This window comes from Rhipicephalus microplus, chromosome 3 (genome assembly GCF_043290135.1).
Source record: "Rhipicephalus microplus isolate Deutch F79 chromosome 3, USDA_Rmic, whole genome shotgun sequence".
NCBI lineage: Eukaryota > Metazoa > Arthropoda > Arachnida > Ixodida > Ixodidae > Rhipicephalus > Rhipicephalus microplus.
This window is the reverse complement of record NC_134702.1, coordinates 183,342,476-183,363,349: the sequence shown is the minus strand read 5'-3', so window position 1 is coordinate 183,363,349 and position 20,874 is coordinate 183,342,476.

Genomic DNA, 20,874 nt, shown 5'->3' with positions numbered 1-20,874 from the left:
CTGAAGTGGGCATGCGATAAAGTTAATATGTGATCAAAAACAAGCGTTTTTAATGGGTTGGTGCATTAAATGACCCACTCAGTACGCTATTTGCATTGTGCGAGTGTCGTTCTTTTGCTGTTATAAAATTATTTATTACTCATATTAACGTGACTCCTTTCCCGACATCAAGCCTGCCTAAAGCAAGCCCCGGCATTGTCGTGACGCTTATTTATTTTTGGGACATTCTAAAAAGAACATTAAGAAAAGAACTTCCAATCACAACTCTTGGTATTAGGTTTCTCCCATTCAAAAAGAGTCTGACTGATAATACTCCTTATGACCTGTTTATGTTATTGGGTCTTTATTCACTATGGAAAAATCGCATGATGGATAGACACGCCGAGCAACAACTGCGCGCCTCGCGTTACCCGAGTTTGGATCTCATGACAGCTCAAAGGGCTGAGAGCCACACAGGCGCAGATAACACTACATCTAAACCAACCTTTCGGCCAAGTTTTCGAAGGTTGTGCGGCACAGAATAGGGAATTGCAAGAACCTTTTCTGGGTGGAAGCGAGCGTCATTGTCACCAGTCTGTGCAGCGGAAGCGCTCCTGATATGAAGCGGAAGTGCTCCTTAAGCAGTGCTTCCGCCGCTGACGTCAAAAAAGCTTACGGTTACCCGGAATGATGAAGGCGGACGTGGCAACTCGTCTCACAACGGTGGATGCATGATTTAACAAAGCATGAATAAAAAACGACGGACCACTTGCCATTTTTACTACAGCTTTGAATGAACCGAATGATGCAGAAGAACTGGTTTGCTGTCTGTCTTTTCATAGCTCCAACACACATGATAGGCGGTACAGTGCCGACCAAGATCTAAAAACCTTATAGAATTATTTTTAGGGGACTCATCGGTAACAGCGAAGGGTTTCAGGCATTTTGTGAGTATTTCAATAGTACTGTGCATGGCAAATTGTCAAAACATTCTTCGTCACAAGCAACAGCAGTAAAATATTGTCGACGCGTATACCTAGAATCACGAACCACATTGTGCTTGTCAAATCACTCCGAGTTGCTTGTCACGTACAGTGAGGTACTCGTCACTCAGGAAAGGGGCTGGGCATGATCCCACACCAAATTCTTTTTCTGTATGTAAATGTCACCATTCCATTCTGCAAAAATGAATTAAAGGTATATCGGAACTAATTCTAAAAATTGACTGTAGTTGGCTTTGGAGTTTTTCGACAACTCGTAGCGCCGTGCCTGTCTAATAAATCACTGAGAGTTGTCGTTAAATTATCATGTGGGATGCTGCGTTATAAGTCTTTTATCTCATCTGAGAGTGCCAGGTAACCTTGCTTTGAGTACAAGGTTAAAAAATGAATGTTACTTGGAGTGCCTAACTCGGAAGGGTCATCACTGCGTGCCACCTTTGTCGAAGGTGGCACACAGCACTGAAAAAAAGTCACAGTCCTCAGTAGTCGTATTTGGGTTTATCCACTGCCTGGCATTTGCGGGGAGGAGCGCTCTCTCTAACAGTACACCTACGATGAGAACATTCAGCCTCCGAGATTCGCCAAGTGCAAGTTATGGGAAAGCTCCATTTTTTGCAGAAGAGAAGACAACACTGAGGTGGGAACCAAGGGAACTTGGACAAAAATAAAAGCATGCATCAGCACACAAAGGTCAATAGAAGCATTTGAGACTGACAGAGAACTCGAAAAAATTGCGCAGTTCCGTGTTCTTTCGTAGTTATTCACCCCGTAAAACATCGGCTCAGGCCATTGGCATTATCGTTTAATTTGCCTTTGCGGTACTTCAGCTCGAAGCTCTTCATTAAACGCTAAACCCCAATGCAGGAATCGTCCATTTTTGAATGTCATACTACGCAGCCATGTCATAGGAGAATCATCTGTCTGGACCACGAAATGAGATGCAGTCAGATAGAATTGTAGCTTTGAATTACCTATTTACAAGGTAAAACATGGCACCTTGACATCACAAGAGCACGAAGTCATACACACCACACCACACGATCGGGCCCGAAGGCCAGTCAGAGCGCTCCTCTTATATCGGTCGAAGCCGGTGGTCCGAGCACGCGCTCTCCTCAAGCATTCTTACAGGACGTGGACTGCGTGCGACAGCAACGCCGATGCGCGTTCCCTGCAGCGCACACGGACGCCTCCTGTCCGTGGCTTGCCTTTTACTAAACTTCGCACTTGATGAAAAAAAAAATCCGTAAATGTGGGCTCGAGCCGACGTTTCAACATGTGGTGGATTTGTCTTCGTCTAGAAGACAATCACACTTGTCAAAGTCTTACCGTAAATTGAGCCTTGAAGAAGACAAGCTCACTTGTCTAATCGTTGTCTCGAGCGCACAACCCCTGTGTATACGGATTTTCTCATCGCAGCCTTCCCTCTTCCCGTTCTTGCCGTTTCCTTGTGGCTTTTAACTCAAGTCACTCATATTCTCCGCGTTCACAGAAACCGATATTTGTCATTCTAAAGTCGTCAAGGGAAAAAGTGCGTGTTTGAAACAACTTCTGAATTCAGCTGTTCCAAAGTCATGTCATCACAAAATGTTACATTCTCTTGGCATCATTGTCAGTTGGTTCTTAATAATAGTACGTAAACCAACAAAGACTAGCCCTCAAATTTACACTTCTTTCTTCACAAAATGGCCCGCGTGTTCTTTATAAAATAACTTGATTAGGAGACGCTAGCTTTCTGACTAATAATTTCTGGTGTTAATCATCCAAAAGCTTTTGCCAATAAAAAAAGGGGGGCGCTCAAATGATGCTGCTAAAAAAAGCGAGACAGGTGTGCGGTTATACGTGTCCATGAGTTTTCGCACATCATAAACATACACGCAAAAAAATCTTCGTTGGCGTTGCTTTTTTCATGACCAAAAATTGCAGCAGCTACGTTTAAAGATTGAGATGAAAAGCAAAATGAAGGTTGGCTTGCTAATGATAGGTCGTTAAGGATCGGGTAGCTTAACATTTTTCGTGTCTATCTTTATGTGTATTTTCTCCTGTATTTGTTCTCAAAAAATCATCAAGGGGTCGCAACAATGTCCATAACTCTCCTCGGCAAGGCACTTTAGCATGAACAGCCCCTCTTCGAATGGCGATCTATTTCCTGATCTTTTTCTGTGCAACGGCGTTAGCATAATTTCCGTTACGCTGGTGCCCTTGGGTGATAGATAGATCTGGTTGAACAACCCTAAGGTTGTTCAGGGGCAGCTTCGTGCGGTAACTTCCGTGAGTATTAAAGCATCTCTGATGTATGATAGTTCAGACGCGCATGTATCGTGTGTAGATAAAGAGACAAAGAATGTGGAGCGGATCTACTGAAATGATCGTCATTTGCCTCCATCCCGGTGAGCGCATATATTCCACCTCATCTCCAATGCAGCAAAAGCGTTGTATGAGGCACCAAATGTGTTGTACTAAGCCCGTCTGAGACAATCGATTGTTTTGATTGGTATGTGAGGTTTAACGTCCCAAAACCACCATACGTGAGACACCGTAGGGGAAGACTTCGGAAATTTCGACCCACTGGGGTTCTTCAGTGTGCACCTAAATCTGAGCACACGAGCCTACAACATTTACGCCTCCATCGAAAATGCAGCCGCCGTAGCCGGGATTCAATCTTGCAACGACTGAGACAATCGAGAAACTCGCAATGGCTGGTGTAATACTGATATTCAGGTACATTCGCACAATTTGAGGGTGTCCACCAAGTCAGTCATTGCAACTTTCACCGGAACATCATGCTTATCTGAAAGAAAAGCTTGGACACTGATTTTCAGGTTTGAACCATTATTATCACGTCCGCTGTAATATTGAACTTGTTGGCGTTTTTGGTCATGCACATTACTGGTGGGTGCAAAATCTAGAATATGATGTGGCAGTTTGGGCTAGGTGGTATGACATGGCGATAGTTATAGCGCGAGAACAGAACGACGACAAAGATACAAGAAGGACATGAGCGCTATGGTGTTGCATTTGAAGTTAAAGTCATTCTCACTCTGACTGCCCTGTCCAAGTGATAAAATGTTGTTTTTGTGAGGGTGCTCATAAAGCGGACTATTCTAGTTGTCCCGTTCACTTCCAAGAGAAGCAACTTTTGAAAGTAATGGCTAGGAGAAGATCTTCAAGGAGAGAAGTCATGGCAGTCGAAAAAATGACGCAAGAATATGCTGGTATTACCAGTCTGTAAAGCACAATGGCGAATGATAGCTTCTTTGTACAAACAATGGAGGCCGCAGTGGAAAGGCTGTGTCATAAGCGACGGCCACCTTATTTACCTTTTCACTCAGAATGCTTGTGTAAATGTAACGACAAGGGTCAATCGTCACGTTTGCCCGTGCATGGTCAACTAAATAAACAATGAGATGACGCCGGAGTAGATCTTGAACAACATTTATAAGAACAAGGGTCTCGATCGACTATCACAAAGACAAGCACAGAAGTACACACTACAACTGCCAGGCAGCTTCCCCTTCTCTTCTTTTTCTTCCTTGCCTTCAGCAAGATTACTGATGCCTTCGGCTCCCAAGTACTGGTCGGCTGTCGTTGACAGTGTGTCGAGGTTGCAACAAGCTCTTCCCTTGATAAAGATCGCCAGCTTTTCTTCCCAGCATTGTAGAAACTGCTCCGACACGATCTTGTCTCGCTGCGCTTCATACATCTTCGGTGCCTTAGCTAGCTCTTGCCAATGGTCGAAGTAACCAAGAAGACAATCGGCAAACTGTCGCCTGTTTCAACGTATTAAGGTTTGGCATCCCGAAACTTCACACGGTAGCCTTCTTCCGTGTAGCGGAACCGCTGCATTAGCGTCTGCTTCAGCTTAACGTAGTCGGTAGCGTCTTCCGCGAACATCCGAGCTAATGCCGTCAGTGCTTCGGCCGTCAAGCAGATATTCAATGACAAGGCCCACTTGTCAAGTGGCCAACCTTGGCTAGACGCTACTTTCTCAAACCTTTATATGTAAGCGTCTAGCTCATTCCTATCCTCGTTAAACGGACAATTCATCTCGTGGGGGCGGCGCCAATCATGACCAGCAACTATCCCACTTCATGTGGTTTTTGTAATCACCTTTACTGCCTCTTGCACACGCTTTTGTGCTTCCAGGAGCACCCGCTCTGCCACCATGCACCCCTGTTCTCTCGCTTGTGCCTCGTGTGCCGGTAACTTAGCCTTTTCCCGCTCTTTAGCCCACCGGTCTCTCATTTCTTTCTGCTATGTGCTAACCCATGCTAGCAACGCCTCTCCATGAAGTTCCATATTCTTTCCTATCTCAGCGAGCGTTCTCTTCTCGTCCGTTGTCGTCAACCACACACAAGAAACGTGAGGCTCAAGGATGTACGACAGAGCTTGGTCCTGTCTCGCGAATGCCAGGTAATAGTGTAACGACAGGGGTGGTCCGTCACGTTTGTGCGTGCGTGGTCAACAAAATGAAAGATATGATATGACGCCGGAGTAGATCTTGAACAACAATTATAAGAACAAGGGAGTCGATCGACTATCACAAAGACAAGCACAAAAGTACACACCTAAACTGCCTAAAGTCCGAGCGGTTACTGTCCAATCTACGTAGATACACGATAGCTCACAGTCAATTAGTTGAAAAAACGTCCCGAGGAGGTGGCAGTCCATACACGGCGATGCCCCTTGTCTGTAGCGAGCCAGGCACGCAGGTGGCGCGTACTGCCACAGCAGAAGACAAGGCCTCCGTCAGCCCTCACGTTCGTAGACGGCTTTCAGCTGTCTTAGGTGGCGGCGGCGATCCGGAACCCATCGTCCCTGTCGCGCACGCTGACCTGGCAAGAGGCGCACCTAAATGTCGGTAGCCCCGGACAGGTACAGCTGCTCTCGGACCTCGATCTCCAGAGAACAGACAGGAGGAGTTTCACGGACAGCACCCCGGTCCGGTGTGTCCCAGCTGGAGCCACCGTCAGGACCACCAGGTGAGCCCCAGGCCCTCTTCACACACGGCCACGAAACCTCCAAGTATAGCGCCCTGGTCCTGCGTGTCTTGCGGCTAGGTCTTGCTTGTAGCTTGCTTGATCCTTTTTTGTGGCTCTTACCCACTGAGGGGGATTGGTCAAGAAGCCGGTGGTTAATGTAAGATCTAACAAAATGTTAGATCTATTTACCAAGCATGTGCCCACGATTACCGTAACCGAGAAAAAGTCATCCCCGTGGTCTAACATCGCATTGAAACACCTAAATAACAAAAAAAACAACTCTTTCGATCGGCAAAGCGGTCCAATAGCGCGTGTGCGTGAAACAGGTACTACACTGAAGAAAAAAAAATTCGATAAACTTGCTAACAAAGAAAAACTTTTATTTTTTTCCACAAACATTACCTGCTATGTTAAGCACCAACCCCAAAAAATTCTGGAACAAAATTAACCCCAGTACCTTCCAACCATTAGTACTGCACAACGATCGAAACAATCCTATTCCCGATCACGAGGCTGCCGAACAACTTAACAGCTTTTTTTCTTCCGTGTTTATCGTTGAAGCTGTCCATAACTTGCCTTCATTTCGTAATCTCACCCATAAAGAGATACCGGACATCACATTCTACTCAAACGGCATCGCAAAACTAATCGACTCACTGAAACTCACATCTTCATGTGGCATCGCTGGTATCAACGCGAAAATGTTCAAAAACACGAAATCATTTGATATGTGGGGTTTAACGTCCCGAAACCACCATTTGATTATTAGAGACGCCGTAGTGGAGGGCTCCGGGAATTTCGGCCACCTGGGGTTCTTTAACGTGCACAAAAATCTGAGCACACGGGCGTACAACATTTCCGCCTACATCGGAAATGCAGCCGCCGCCGCCGGGATTCGAACCCGTGACCTGCGGGTCAGCCCACGAAATCAATCGCTTGTACACTACTCTGTCCTATTTTTCAGCAGTCACTATCATCAGGAGTGGTGCCGGAAGACTCTAGAGTGCGCAAGATTGTTCCAGTGCCCAAAAAAGGTCAAAAGGTCCTTCGTCTCTTTGCAGCAGATATCGCCCCATTTCCCTTACTAGCGTTTGCTCCAAACTAATGGAGCATGTGATTTTCTCTAACATCGTCAAGTTCTTAGTCAGCAATAACTATTTTCATTCCAGTCAGCACGGCTTTCGTTCAGGATTTTCATGTGACACACAACTAGCTTTATTTAATCATCATATCAGTTACAGCCTCGACATAAACATACCTGTTGACGCCCTCTTCTTAGACTTTGAAAAAGCATTCGACAAAGTGCCACATCAACGGCTACTACTAAAGCTTTCTCGTTTAAACGTTATTACAAATGTATTTAATTGGATTTACAGTTTTCTTACCAATCGCCAAAAATTTATGCATGCTAACTCCGTCGCATCTAGCCATTCTTCTGTAATCTCTGGTGTGCAGCAAAGTACAGTGCTCGGACCATTACTTTTTCTCATTTACATCAATGGCCTTCCATCAAACATCTCTTCAAGCAATCGGCGCCTCTTTGCAGATGACTGGGTCCTATACCAACCTATAGCAAGCAGCATAGACCCTACTACACTTCAAAACGACCTCAATCTATTTGTATCCTGGTTTGATAAGTGGTTAATGTCTTGAAACGTAAAGAAAACTTTATTGGTATATTTTCATCGCAGGCCCAATTACCAGTCAGCAGATTATACCATTTCCGGCTCTGCAGTCTCGCCCGCTGAATGTTACAAATTTCTTGGTGTCACATTCTCAAGTAACATTTCCTGGTGAGCCCACATGACTAACATAGCCAACTCCGCGAATCGCACTGTGGGTTTTCTGCGTAGACACTTAAGACTTGCGCCCCCATCAGTTAAACTAATATCGTATGTCACACTTGTTCGTCCAAAATTAGAGTATTCATGTTCTGTCTGGGATTCCCACCAATCTCACTTATTCAACATTCTTGAATCGATTCAAAACCGTGCTGCGCGTTTTATCTACTCTGAATATACCTACAATTCCAGTGTTTTCAAACTTAAAACTTGTGCTCACCTTTCTAATCTAGAATTACGACGTCACATATCTCGACTATGCCTTTTTCACAAGTTTTATCATGCCCCCATCGAAGTTCCAGCCATCCTGCCAGTCCATCGCTCATCAAGCCGCACAAACCATTCAAGCGCAGTGTATCCGCCACCAGCCCAAAGCACCGCACATCTTCGCTCCTTTTTTGTGACAACCGCACAGGTCTGGAACCATCTGGTTGCAACTACCGTGCACCACTCCGACCCGCATCAATTCAAGATTGCCCTCAAATCACTTTTTTATTCTGTAATTAATACTCATCCCTCATGTAATACCCCAGCTGGGGCCTTTGAGGTATTCAAAATAAACTAACAAAAATAAAAATACCTAAGGATTATCCAGGCTAGGGAAATAGGATTACTTTGTTTTGACTTGGCGGGATCAATTTCGAACAATGAAAAAAAGGAAATGAAGAGAAATAATAGCATTTCTTGAATAACTGAGGTGTAATTGTTTTATGAAATTCTTCTGAATGTCAAGTTATTACAGTGTAATAGTTAAATATTAAATGTTGGATTGGCTAGTAAAAATGGCTCAGCAAGGTAATAAACTTACATAGGAATTCGCGGAGAGCTCGCAGATGTTTCTGTCGCTGAGTCCTGATGAAGCAGCCCCAAAGGATAAAATATTAGGAGTAGTAAGTGATATTTCTAGTTTTCGGAACAAAGTTTCGAAACAATTTTTTTTTGATTTTTAGAACGGTGACGTGTGAGAAGGAAATGGTCGGTATTTTTGTGTTCAATACAGCTTAAGCACAGAGTTTTTAAAAGTTAAGAGGTCGTACACGGCAACGTAATTTTGTTATGGAGACTTTCAATTCACACGTGGGACACCATTTATTATCCCAAGCGAATTGCAGATGCGAGAAGTATGGATTCGGTATCGTAATTTTTGATGAGTCTTCAAGAAGGGAAAGTTTTCTGAACCTCGCATCAGTTACACAAGCTGTAAGAGGCATGAGTGGCACAATCAGAATATCAAGGGATGCTCGCGCGAGTGAGTCAGCCATCTCATTTATAAGCATACTACAATGGCCTGACACCCATATCATTCGCACTAGACGAATGTTTGCTGGGAATAATGATTTGAGTTTCTAGTACTGCTGATGCCGACGACGATGATAAAAATGAGCTCACGGAAACGAGTCAGCCACTATCACAGCTGTCGAATGAGTCGCAGGAAGTTTACGAAGAGCTAGTATAACGGCCGTTAATTCCGCTTCAAATATAGATGTAGAATCTGGGAGGCGTAATGAAATGGACCGGAATAATGAGACAGAAAAAATACCCACACCTGCTTTCTCGCCACTCATAGATGCATCCGTTGCAATTACTATATTAGTACCTAATTGAGACAGGTGTTTTTCTAATAAGCCAGCCAAATACTTAGAGGGCAAGGCTTTAGCATTCGTTTGGAAGATATCGTCGAATTCTATTTTAACTTGGTCGATTGGTTTGTCAGATGGTATGATCTCGAATATCTTAGCATTAAAAACATCTAGAAGTCTTTGAACAAATAGCACTTGGGGTTTATATACACGGGACCAATGCTCATTGAAAAAGACACCGAGTTTGGCAAAGAATATGAACTGCCGCCTTCTTAACGTGGATTCAGAAAATTTGAAATTGGTTTTAATTGTTGAACTACGGAATCTGCAAGCAAGAGTGGGTATCCGAGCTTCTTGATAGAAAACATTGTTAGCTGGGAATTTCGGCACACATAAACAACTTCGAATGGCTTCTCACTCTAAGAGAATCCAGGAGTTTATATTGTATGCTGGCCTACCAGAGTAATGTACACATCTGAATTCAAGAATCGGACGAACGTACATACGGTAAATCATGATCAGCGTATCTCGGCAAAGACCGGAACGGAGCCGGCTAAGCCTACCTATCATCCCAACAGCGCTTGTAGCCTTAATTTTAATATGTTCAATGTGATCACGCCAGCTCAGTTTTTGATCGTACAATACATCCAGATGTTCAATACAGTTAACTCGCGGAATTATTTCTTGATGGTACTCAAGACAAATATTACCTGGTACGTCCAATGGAAAAAATATTAGAGCACTTTTAGGTACGCTCAGTTTCATATGAATTTCCTGAAACCAGTTTTTCAATGTTGCCAAATAAAACTGTAAATTTGAATGTAGTGAATAAATATCACAGTCAGATGCAAAAAACGCAATGTCATCTGCATATACATATACTTGTACCTTATCACTCAGGGGTATTGAACTTAACAAAATGGTAAATAGCATTGGCGATAGAACAGAGCCTTGAGGAACACAACTCGTTTGGCTATACTTCGGTGTTGAAACATCTCACTGGGAGCAATAAAATTTTCTGCCTTTTAAAAATTCGTGAATCTAATTTGTTATATACTGTGTGAAGTTTAGGTCTTTTAGGGCATTGATAAGAATAGCATGTTCAACACTCATATTCCTTGGCGAAATCAAGGGTTACCAGGGCCACATATTGTCGTCTGTGGCGAGCAAGCTTTATACGAGCCTCTAAATCAACGTGCACCCGCCATATAGAGTACCCTGGTCTAAATCCAATCTGACACGCACTGAGTATTGCATTATCTGTTATGAACTTCATAATTCTAATGTATTCTTTCTATTACTTCCCCGTGCATCACAAACATAATCTTAGAAGATATATATACTTCACGCGTTTATGGAGCCAATCCTTTTGGGCCTTTATACAGCCACGCTTCACCACTCATCATATCCCATATGTCATCGCCGTCAAGACATTTCAGAGTCATTGTCATAGCCCTGTCCACTGTAGGTATTCTCACCATGAGTCTGGCGCAGCATAGCCTTAGTTGCTCTTGCGCCACAAAACCCAGCATAACTAAATCTATTAACTTAACTACAGGTGATGTTAAAGCGATTGGCCTAATGTTATCTATCGGCATTCCCAACCCTTGCTTTTTAAGAAGCGGTGTTATTTTTGCAAGTCTCCAGTCGGGAGGTAACCAACTATCTTGAAGTGAATGGTTGACAACGTTAAGGAGGTCTTCGGGAGAGATGTCGAATAATATTTTTAACATTTCTGAAGTAACACCATATGGTCTAGGACCTGTGTTCGGCAGAATACGAACGACGTGCGCAAGTTCATCCCTACTTACTGCAATAAAATCACTTCCGAATGAAGGATTTACAACCTTTTTTTGTATTTGTGATGTAAATCTCTTCTGTTCTCCAAATGCAATTTCAGCTAATATATCTTCCAGCTCATTTGGAGAAGGAATAACGGAGCCAATATTTATGGGTGCTACAATAGCTTTACGATTACAAAGAAATCTGAATAGAAATTTCTTGTTGCCACTCTTGGATCTATAGCTATAACGTTTTTCATTATAGTCATCTTTCACTAATGAAACGGTTCTCCTAAATGTAGCTTTAGCATATCTATAACGTTTTTCTTTATAGTCATCTTTCACTAATGAAACGGTTCTCTTAAATGTAGCTTTAGCATATAAATAATTTCTTTAATTAGTAGGGCAACAATTGGCAAGGAGTTTTTTCCATGCAGCTTTCTGGCACCTATAATCTCTAGCACAATACAGATTCCACCAGACTGATATGAATTTTCTTTTTGTGGAAGATATGGTGAACTGTGATTTTTTTATTTGTACGCTTTAGAGTGGAAAAAAGGCTCATAGCTTTCACATTTCTTTCCATACTGGGCAACGAAGACAACGTTGACTGTTAATTCTTTTTAAATTTGGAGTATTCTACAAAACTTTGCACCTTGTGGTCTACCGTCACTAAAGGGATGCTGAATTCAAATACCAGGGGGCAGTGACCACTACTTGTAGCGGTATCAAGAACACTTCAAGACGATATGGTCACATTTGAGCTAGCAAATGTCAAATCTAAGGGGGACCTCGAATTACATCGAACGAATGTGGGAACTCGGGAATTCGAACAAATTAAGTTATTCCGATTAGTCCAGTCCCACAACCGTTTTTCCGATGATTCAGTGTGGAATCCCCACGACACGTGATTGGAATTGAAGTCTCCCGCAAATAGTATACTTTTTTTCTTTGGTTAAATATTTGTAAGGAGAGATTGGTGCCAATGGGTGGTGCCGGCTACTCCTCTTCTCTTGCACAAATGTCAACATCGCACATTTTGTAGCAAGCACAAGGCAATACATATGTACATAGCACAACACTTACACAAAGAGTTCACGTTTTTCAACACTGAAAGTCCACATCACACAGAAATGGGTCCACACTGCATAGAAATGTGTCCGCACCACACTGAGTTTGTAAAAAAACACAATTAATCACGCCAATTTAAGTGTTCAAACAAAAATTGGAAAGTTCAATAAAATGTCTGCGGTGATCTTGTCGCTTAAATACTGAACTGATTTCAGAAGGGTTTTTGCAAAAGTATCATAGTGAAACATAAAAATACTACTTTGAAACATATTGCGGTTAATAGTGAAGTACATTTGTTTTTTGTTTAGTACTTTTGAGCTATTTCTGATTCCTCCAGAAAGTGAACGACTGCGTGCACTGCAGCGGCTTGTAGCTTTCCTTTTAGCCATGGACCCAAGATTTTTGCATTTAATGGAAGTCGCTTATCGAAAGAATTGAGTTTTTGAAAAATGTTCTTTCGAGATACGTCATGATTTTTACAATGCAGAAGAATGTGCTCCACGTCTTCTTGAGCTTCTCCACATGAGCGGGTAGGACTGCCTGCTTTCCTTATTCTCTACAGGAAAGCCTTCCTGTAGGCTGTACCAAGCGGAAGCATATGGATGACTGTTTCTACCGGTCGGCTAACCTTTAACGGAATACTAAATTCTATACCGGGATCAATGTTATACAACTGAGAGTTTTGCGCACCATTTTCGAACCAAGTTTCCTTAGACAGCTGACAGCTCAGCTTATTTATTAGACACCGTGCATCGCTCATCGATAGAGGTAGCAGTGATATATTATTTTCTTGATGTGCTGCATGTGCAATGTGATCAGCTATGTCGTTTTCTGTGATTCCACAGTGGATTGGTACCCACTGGAACATTATGGTTTGGTTTAAATCTTTTGCTATAGCGTACGTCCTCTGTATTTTATATGCGAGCTCACTAGCTTTGTTGCCCAAGCTGATTCCTTTTAAAGAAAGTAATGAGGACTGTGAGTCACTGATAACTACCCATCGAAGTGGACCTGGCTGTGAACATGTGAAGCGTAAAGTACAGAGTATTGCATAGAGTTCTGATGTTGTGTATGTTGTGAAATGGCTGAGTTCAAAAGCTTTTCTAGCTTGGTATGCAGGTACAAAGAATGCCGACGTAGAGCTTTGATTCAGACATGATCCGTCGGTGTACACGTGAATATAGTCTTCATAATTGGTATAGAGGTGTGTTAAAGTTAATTGCTTTATTACAATTATGGGCATATCGTACCTACTGTTTATTCCCGGAATCGAAGTTGTAATATCTAAGATCGAGAGTCGCCATGGTGGGTGGGATGCACATGGAGGCCAGTATTCGTGCGTTGGCAGTAAACTCTTGAATTATACTATAGTTTTATGTATTCTTGCAGCTGATCTCTCCTGAATGGCTTGGTATAGGGGATGATTAGAGTGTTGAGTTGGCAACCGAAGATAATGCCGGCAAGTTTCCGTAAATCTCATAGCATGGAAAGTCGGCTGGCGAGACTCCGCAATTACTAAAGCACTGGCAGACGCTCGCGGTACACCAAGGCATATACGAAGGCTTCTGGACAACAATCTTTGAATCCTCTCCTCTAAGTTACGTGATATCCCATGTAAAACCGGGGCCGAGTAAGCTATTCTTTGTCGTATTATTGCTGAATGTACATGCAATAAAGAAGAACATGAACTACCCCCTCTCACTCCGGGCAGTCGACGTACTATATTGATTAAGGAGTTGACTTTATCCTCTAATAATTTTATCTGTGGTGTCCAAGACAAACGTCTGTCTAAAATAACCCCTAAAAATTTGTACTGTCACACAAGTTGTAAGCGCTGAGAGTCTATCTGAAGTTTGAATTTATTAAAGCATTTCCTTGTGAATGGAAGTACAGATGTTTTCTCATGAGAGAGAATCATGCCTCTGCTCTTAAAAAAGTAATTGATTATTGTCAGCCCATCTTGAAGTTTTTGCTGAACTGCTTGAATGCTCGTGTCTGATGCCCAAATGCACAGATCGTCTGCATATATGGAATATTTCAAACTAGTAGGTAAAATATGGGATATTTCAGTCATAACGCAATTAAATATAAGTGGGATTAGTACGCTACCCTGTGGGGCTCCTTGACTAAATCCATGCTGTTTACTTTTACCGTCAGCCGTGTCAAGAAGATTTTCCTGTCTCTTAAGAATTCGGCAATTCATCTTAGTGTTCTGCCTACTATTTTCAACTGAATTAAACCGTGTAGTACATGAACGTGGCTGGTTGTGTCAAATGCTCGCTTTATCTAAAAATACTGCAACGATGATTCTTCCAAAGCTCCTCTCATGATCTACATAAGTTACAATGTCTAGAATGGCATCCATGGTGCAGCAACGTTTACGAAAGCCTGCCATGTTTTCTGGAAGCACGATCATACATTTCACCCACCAATGAAGTCTAGCGTCTTTCATATTTTCCATAAGTTTACAAAGACAGCTAGTCAGGCTGACAGGACGGAAAGAATCTATGGATAAAGGCGTTTTTCCGGGTTTGAGAGTTGGGACTACTCTTGCAGCTTTCCAGGAGGGTGGAAGGCACTCTGTTGTCCATGCATCATTAAATATCTTCAACAAAGTATATGTGGCCACAAGACCCAGATTTCTTAACGCTGCATATGTTATCCCATCAGGGCCAGCAGCTGTCCTCTGTCGGCATGCTGCAAGAGCAGTATTTAATTCTTGCAGTGAAAATGAATGATCAAGGTCATCATCATGTCTATTGAGAGAAAACGTAATCAATGCTTTAATATCCCCAACAGACTTAATGAATTCAGGCGTGTGCCCGGCAGCACTTGGTCGTGTAATACGCTGACAAAATTCGTCCTCAACAGTCGTTTCCGGTACATTCTTCACTAAAACCAATGCTCTGTGTGGTTGTTGATGTGTTACTGTCCCACTTAAAGAGCGTAGAACATTCTATAACTTTGACTCGGGTGTAAGTGGCATTAGCGAAGTGCAGAATTCCCGCCAGCGCTTTGGGCCTAGTCTATCCAGTTGTCGTCTCATGCGGTCATGCGTTTTTTGACCGTCGCGGTAATCTTCAAGTAGACCCATGCGTCTGTATTTTCTTTCAGCTCTGCGGCGAATAGCTCTAAGTTTTTCGTATTCAGCATCTACCCCAGCGTGACCTTCAGGAATTTTAACGAACTTGGAACACTGATTTATTTATTTTCTATTAGTGATACTAAGCTGTCAGAGTCAGTAACAGTATCAGCTTGGTATGATATATGATAATGAAATGTTTGCCAGTTAGTTATTTTTGCTGAGGGCCTATAATTAGAAAGCGTAGTTATAAATGTTGTATTAGGATAGGTAAATGATCACTAACCCTTGTTTCATTGTCTGTTCGCCATAAAGCCCCAGATGCAATATCATGTGAGCAGAGCGTGAGGACTAGGCAACTCGAGTAATTGAAACCCCGTAGGAACGTCACTGAACCGTCATTTAACAAGCATAATGAACTATCCAGAATTGCTTTTTGTAGGTCCTTTCCGTGACGATCGCAGTAGGCACTTTCCCATATGACATTGAGAGCATTGAAATCTCCGCAATATATCACAGCTTTCGTGTACGTCTGGAAAAGTGCTGTCAATGCAGAAAGCGAGATATTTGTGGAAGGCTGGAGATAAACGCTGACTACTGTTATATTTACTCGACCAAATCTAACTTCACATGCTACATATTCTGGATAATCTGATGATGTAGCATTCAACTGTACTGATGGCAGATCTTTTCTCCGACATATCATCACTCGGCTCGGTCCTGTAGATCTAGAGGACATATACACCATGTAGTTCGATAACCTAAAAGTAGTGTCTACCCCGGCCTCTGTAATACATAACACTGGAAAGGAGCTCTGAGCCACAAATTTTCTGAAATCTGCACACTTAGGGCAAATACTATTCGCATTCCATTCGAAGATCGCGACATTTTGATAACAATTATTCATGTCTCGCCTGCGCAGTGACTGTTGTGGCTAATTGTAACACTACCTGTTCCATTGACAAGATGGCTTTGACCTCAGGAAGGTTGTTAGCCTGTGGAATCGTGGCTGGTATGGCTTTTAAAGCCGAGAATAAGATTGATATGACAAGATGAGCTATCGACACACAGGTGTTTTCTGGTTGCGTTACACTTACTGGACGCGATGTGCTCGTGCTTTTTCGGATGTTAACCACGTGGTTAGTTTTTTATTTAGGTCCCTCCTGAGACTCTTGTCCAGCTTGCTGCTGGGTTGTTGATGTCCCCGCACTTTTCTCTTGCTTTCGTTGTCCTCTTGCTGCTTGCGCGTACGTCATTACAGGGTCCTGGCGTTTAGGTGCTTGCGGTCAAGGAGGCCGTGCGTGGTTCATGATGTTCATGTTGGGCTCAGGCGTGTCATGCTGCTGCGTGCGACCGTAGTTGATGTCATGTTGATATTGAAGAGAAGCCACGTTGTTCTGCGGGCATCCAGAGAATGATGCAGCGTGGGGCCCCTTGCTATTGGCACACTTAGGTTGTGTTATCGATTTGCAGTCCTTGTGATGGTGGTCTTTGGCGCACATTTTGCAGCGCATTGTTCCTCGGCAATTTTTCGCCAAATGTCCAAACCTCTGACAATTATTGCAGCGTCTTGCTGGGCCCAGATACTCCTCAACTGGATGGCTTGTAAACCCAAGGAATAGTTTCTCTGGAAGAGGTCTGTCATATCTGAATTGTAAAATCACATTTCTCAGTGGGTGCGAAGCTACAGTGCCATCTTTTTGTCGTATGTAACGAGTCTGGCGTCTAGCCGATATCACTTTTGCTTCTCTTAAATATTCTGTGAGTTGTTTTTCTGTGTACTCTAGAGGCACATGTCTGATTTTGCCTACATTTCGCATGTAAGACTCCGGAATGAATGGCTTCACCAGCAAGCAAGCCACCTGCGCACAAGACAACAAGCTTTTGGTTCAGGCAAAAGAGCTCACGGTGACTGAGAAACACCCATCTTTGTTCACTCGGAAAGAACGCACTTTCTCTTTAGCAAGTGCGACAATTTCTGAGGCTACAACGTTTGGGTTTAGTTCCCAGAAAGTTCTCGTTTCCTCTATTGGTCAAAATAGCACAGGAATTCCCTCAAATCTACTCTTTTTATATGTCACTTGAGTGAAAGAATCTGCTTCCTCATCAGATTCAATATCTTCATCAATAAAGGAGTAGGTCGATGTCCCCTCCTGCATGTTGTCCGTATGCTCTTTCACTCTCACCTTTTTCGCAGAGCTTACTTCGTTCGACATGTCCTCAGCATTCCTCGTCGCTTCCAAAACGAGTGTTGGTGCCCTGATGTAAGAAATCCTGGTAGAGCCAGGTTGACTCACATGCTCGTCGGTTCCATAGCCACGCTGTGGTAAAGAGGCTCTAGCCACGCTTGCACATCCTGGCTGGTTCCGTCCGCCACGGTGACGGTGAAACGTCGGCGTTCAGTACTGTCACACCACTTCCTGCTGTCAGGAGTCACTGCTGATGTTGTCCTCAACACTGTAAATAGCTTTTCACGGCAGGAAAAACCTAATTTGCAGGAGCACAGAAAGCAAAGAACGTTCTTTGCTCATAGTATTGTAGGAGGCTTATGGTATACTATTTCTGCAAAAACTCACAGTCACATCAAGGGCTCTTTCATCTCGTATTCCAGCTGAAAAGTAGTTGTTGACCATAGAGGTGCCCATCCGGGAAAGTTAACTTCCAGAACCAATACTTCATAATCGTGTGATATTCATTTGTAAATTAAATCTGCTTTGTGACAAATTTTGGATGAAATGAAAAAATTAATCCTCCACCACGCGAGTCTTTGTCCAGTCGAAAGCACTGATAGTTTTTTAGATAGAACTATTGAGCAGTTGACAACCAAGTTTTTTGTAGAATTATGACGTCTGGAGATCATTCAGAAATTATGTATAGGTCTGTAATTGCAGAGAGAATAGGACGACAGTTCAACCGAAGTATTGTAAGGCACCCTATGATGACAAGCAAGCAGTAGCAACTGCTTGATTTAAAATACTGTCTTTTAAGAAGTCCGCTTTAAAATGTCTTTAAGAAGCCTTCCTCGGCTCTCGGCGCGTCCCCCACGCGCTTCTCTTATTTCTTTTTTTTTTCTTGTGCCACCTGTCGCCACCAGTCGCTGGCTCGGCTTCTTGTCGTCGTCCTTCTTTTCCTCGGACACCCGCACAAGCATTTACAAATTCCACCAAAGTTCACACGCACACGCGTTTGGCCCCGGATTTCGTCAGTTCATTACAATCATGATAATGAACGCCAAATTAACTCAGCAACATCTGCTCCTCCAAAACGTTCTACGTTACCACCTCAGCAGGAAGCAAGATGCGGCACGGGTGGCGATGGGCTGCCCCTCGATGACTTCCGGGAGGTTACAAGTCAACAGAGAGCAATGGTCGCCTCCACACTCTAGAAATGATTTTCAACACCCACGTTAATGTAGACACGCATGCCAAGAAACGTAGCTGGTTCCACTAAACCAATCTTCCTTGTCGTCACAGACAAAAGCAAAAAAGGCTCCGCCAACAAGCTAGGTCGCAAAAGACAGCATACTTGAGAAGCTTGCTTCGATTGTTGGTATATCCGACATTGGGTCGTTGAAAGTCTTACAGCGGACAACTAAATTTTGCCAAAAGTCAAAAATAACAAACACTTCAGCTTCTGTCGTTGGAGTAAGAAATCCGAGTAATCGCTTCAAGCCCTCCTTCATGCAGGTCATTTGACATGTCAAACATATATTATCCGTCATGGTTTCACGTCAAAACCCTTTGGATAATGTAATCTCTATTACCGGAAATAATGCCCCGCTGGCAGGTGACTAACTACCGCCCATAACATGGTGCTTAAGAATAGACTCGCGCGAAGCTCAATTATGAGATTGCTCTTAGGGTAATAGCCTCACTTGTGATAACTCAGGTATCCCCACTTTTATCAGAGGAATGGCTACCGCTTCTCTAGATTTGACTTTTCAGGATCAGGCCCTGGAATCTCATCTTGCTCGACTATTAACTCTGCGACACTTGTCATAACATTCTGCGATATTTGAAACTGTAGGCTCCTAATATTTGTAATTTCTAGAAGATTCACGTGCATAAATTACACAGCACATTTGAAAAGAGCTTGTGAGGTTCCACGGCTTCTCTAACAGAAGCAGCGCCAAAACACAGAGCATTGAACTTTTGTTCTGTTTTACAAGAGTCGTGTATAAAAGCACTATTTCAGGTTCACCCAGTCGAAAGTATACCTGTGTCGCGAAGTTGAAATGAATAATGTACTCCGGATTTCAGTCGTAGAAAAGCTGCCTGGAACAAGCTATTACACAATAAATGTCCCAAAAAGCGGTCATATTATGAATTCATTGCAGGAACGTTTGAATATGGTAGTGAAAGTGAAAGTGGAATACGATGCAAAACATTTGTAATTATCTTTTGAAATGAAATACCAGAAAGCATTGTTAGGCTTTCTCAGGCATGAGAAACTATTTTCTCAATCAGTGAATATTCAATGTGAATCCATAATTTCATCGCCTCAAGCATTGCAGCAATCACTGGTGAGCATTGCGCAAGGTTTGAAAAATCGATTTTCGTCTAAGGTTCACCTCCTCTAATTATTTCAACGCTCAGGTTATAATTTTACCAAAATATCTATAGAGGAAATATCAGAGGTTATAAAAAACTTCCGTCGGCCGCTTCAGGCCCAGATGAAGTCACTTCTGCAGTGTTAAAAATTTTATTCTAAGAGTCACGGGAGGATGTACCCAATGTAAAAACTATTCAATAAAATAAGCTTGGATTCCGTCTGAGTGAAAAATCGCGAAAATCATACTTGTTCTTAAAAATATGCTGCTTTCGGCAATATCAGGCCAATTGAATTAACGTCAGCTTTCGTCAAGTTATTACAGTCACTTGCACGTTCACATAATGATATTTGTAGACGGAGAAATGATCATTCTTATGTTAAAAAATATTTAGGTAGGTTCCTTGCCACCGCACGAAAAATTAAACAGGCGCGAAGCCGTAAGATTTCGCTTACTCCAAAACCATTCCTACCCTAGTCCGACCGTCTACACCACCTCTACCCAAACATATACCCCACCGATATGTGTGAAGCGTGCGGTCACAGAGAAACGCTGAGCCACATGCTCTGGGAATGTGCCGGCGGCGACAGTCGTGAAAACGCCACCAATCGCGATGCGCCTGAAGCGGCCCTCAATACCAAATCACAGGGAGCCTCTAGCTCACTCGTTCCTGCCGCCGCCCCGGCTGTGGGAGCCGCGGAGGACCTTCTTCGTCGGCGTCGCCACCGCTGGGAGTAATCTGACAGAAAATATTCAAACAGGGTACACGAAGACTTCGATCAGGCCGTACTTACCTAACCCACGTCGTTGCTTCAAATGCCAGAGGTATGACCACGACTCGCGAAGCCGTCGTGGTCACCGAACTTGTGCACAATGTGGAGTGTCAGACCACGATTCCGACAACTGCAAAAAACCGTCACACTGTGTGAACTGTGGCGGAAATAATGCTGGAAATCACCCAGGCGCCGGAGACGAAGAACCCTTGCGAAGCTTCTTGACGGCACAAACACA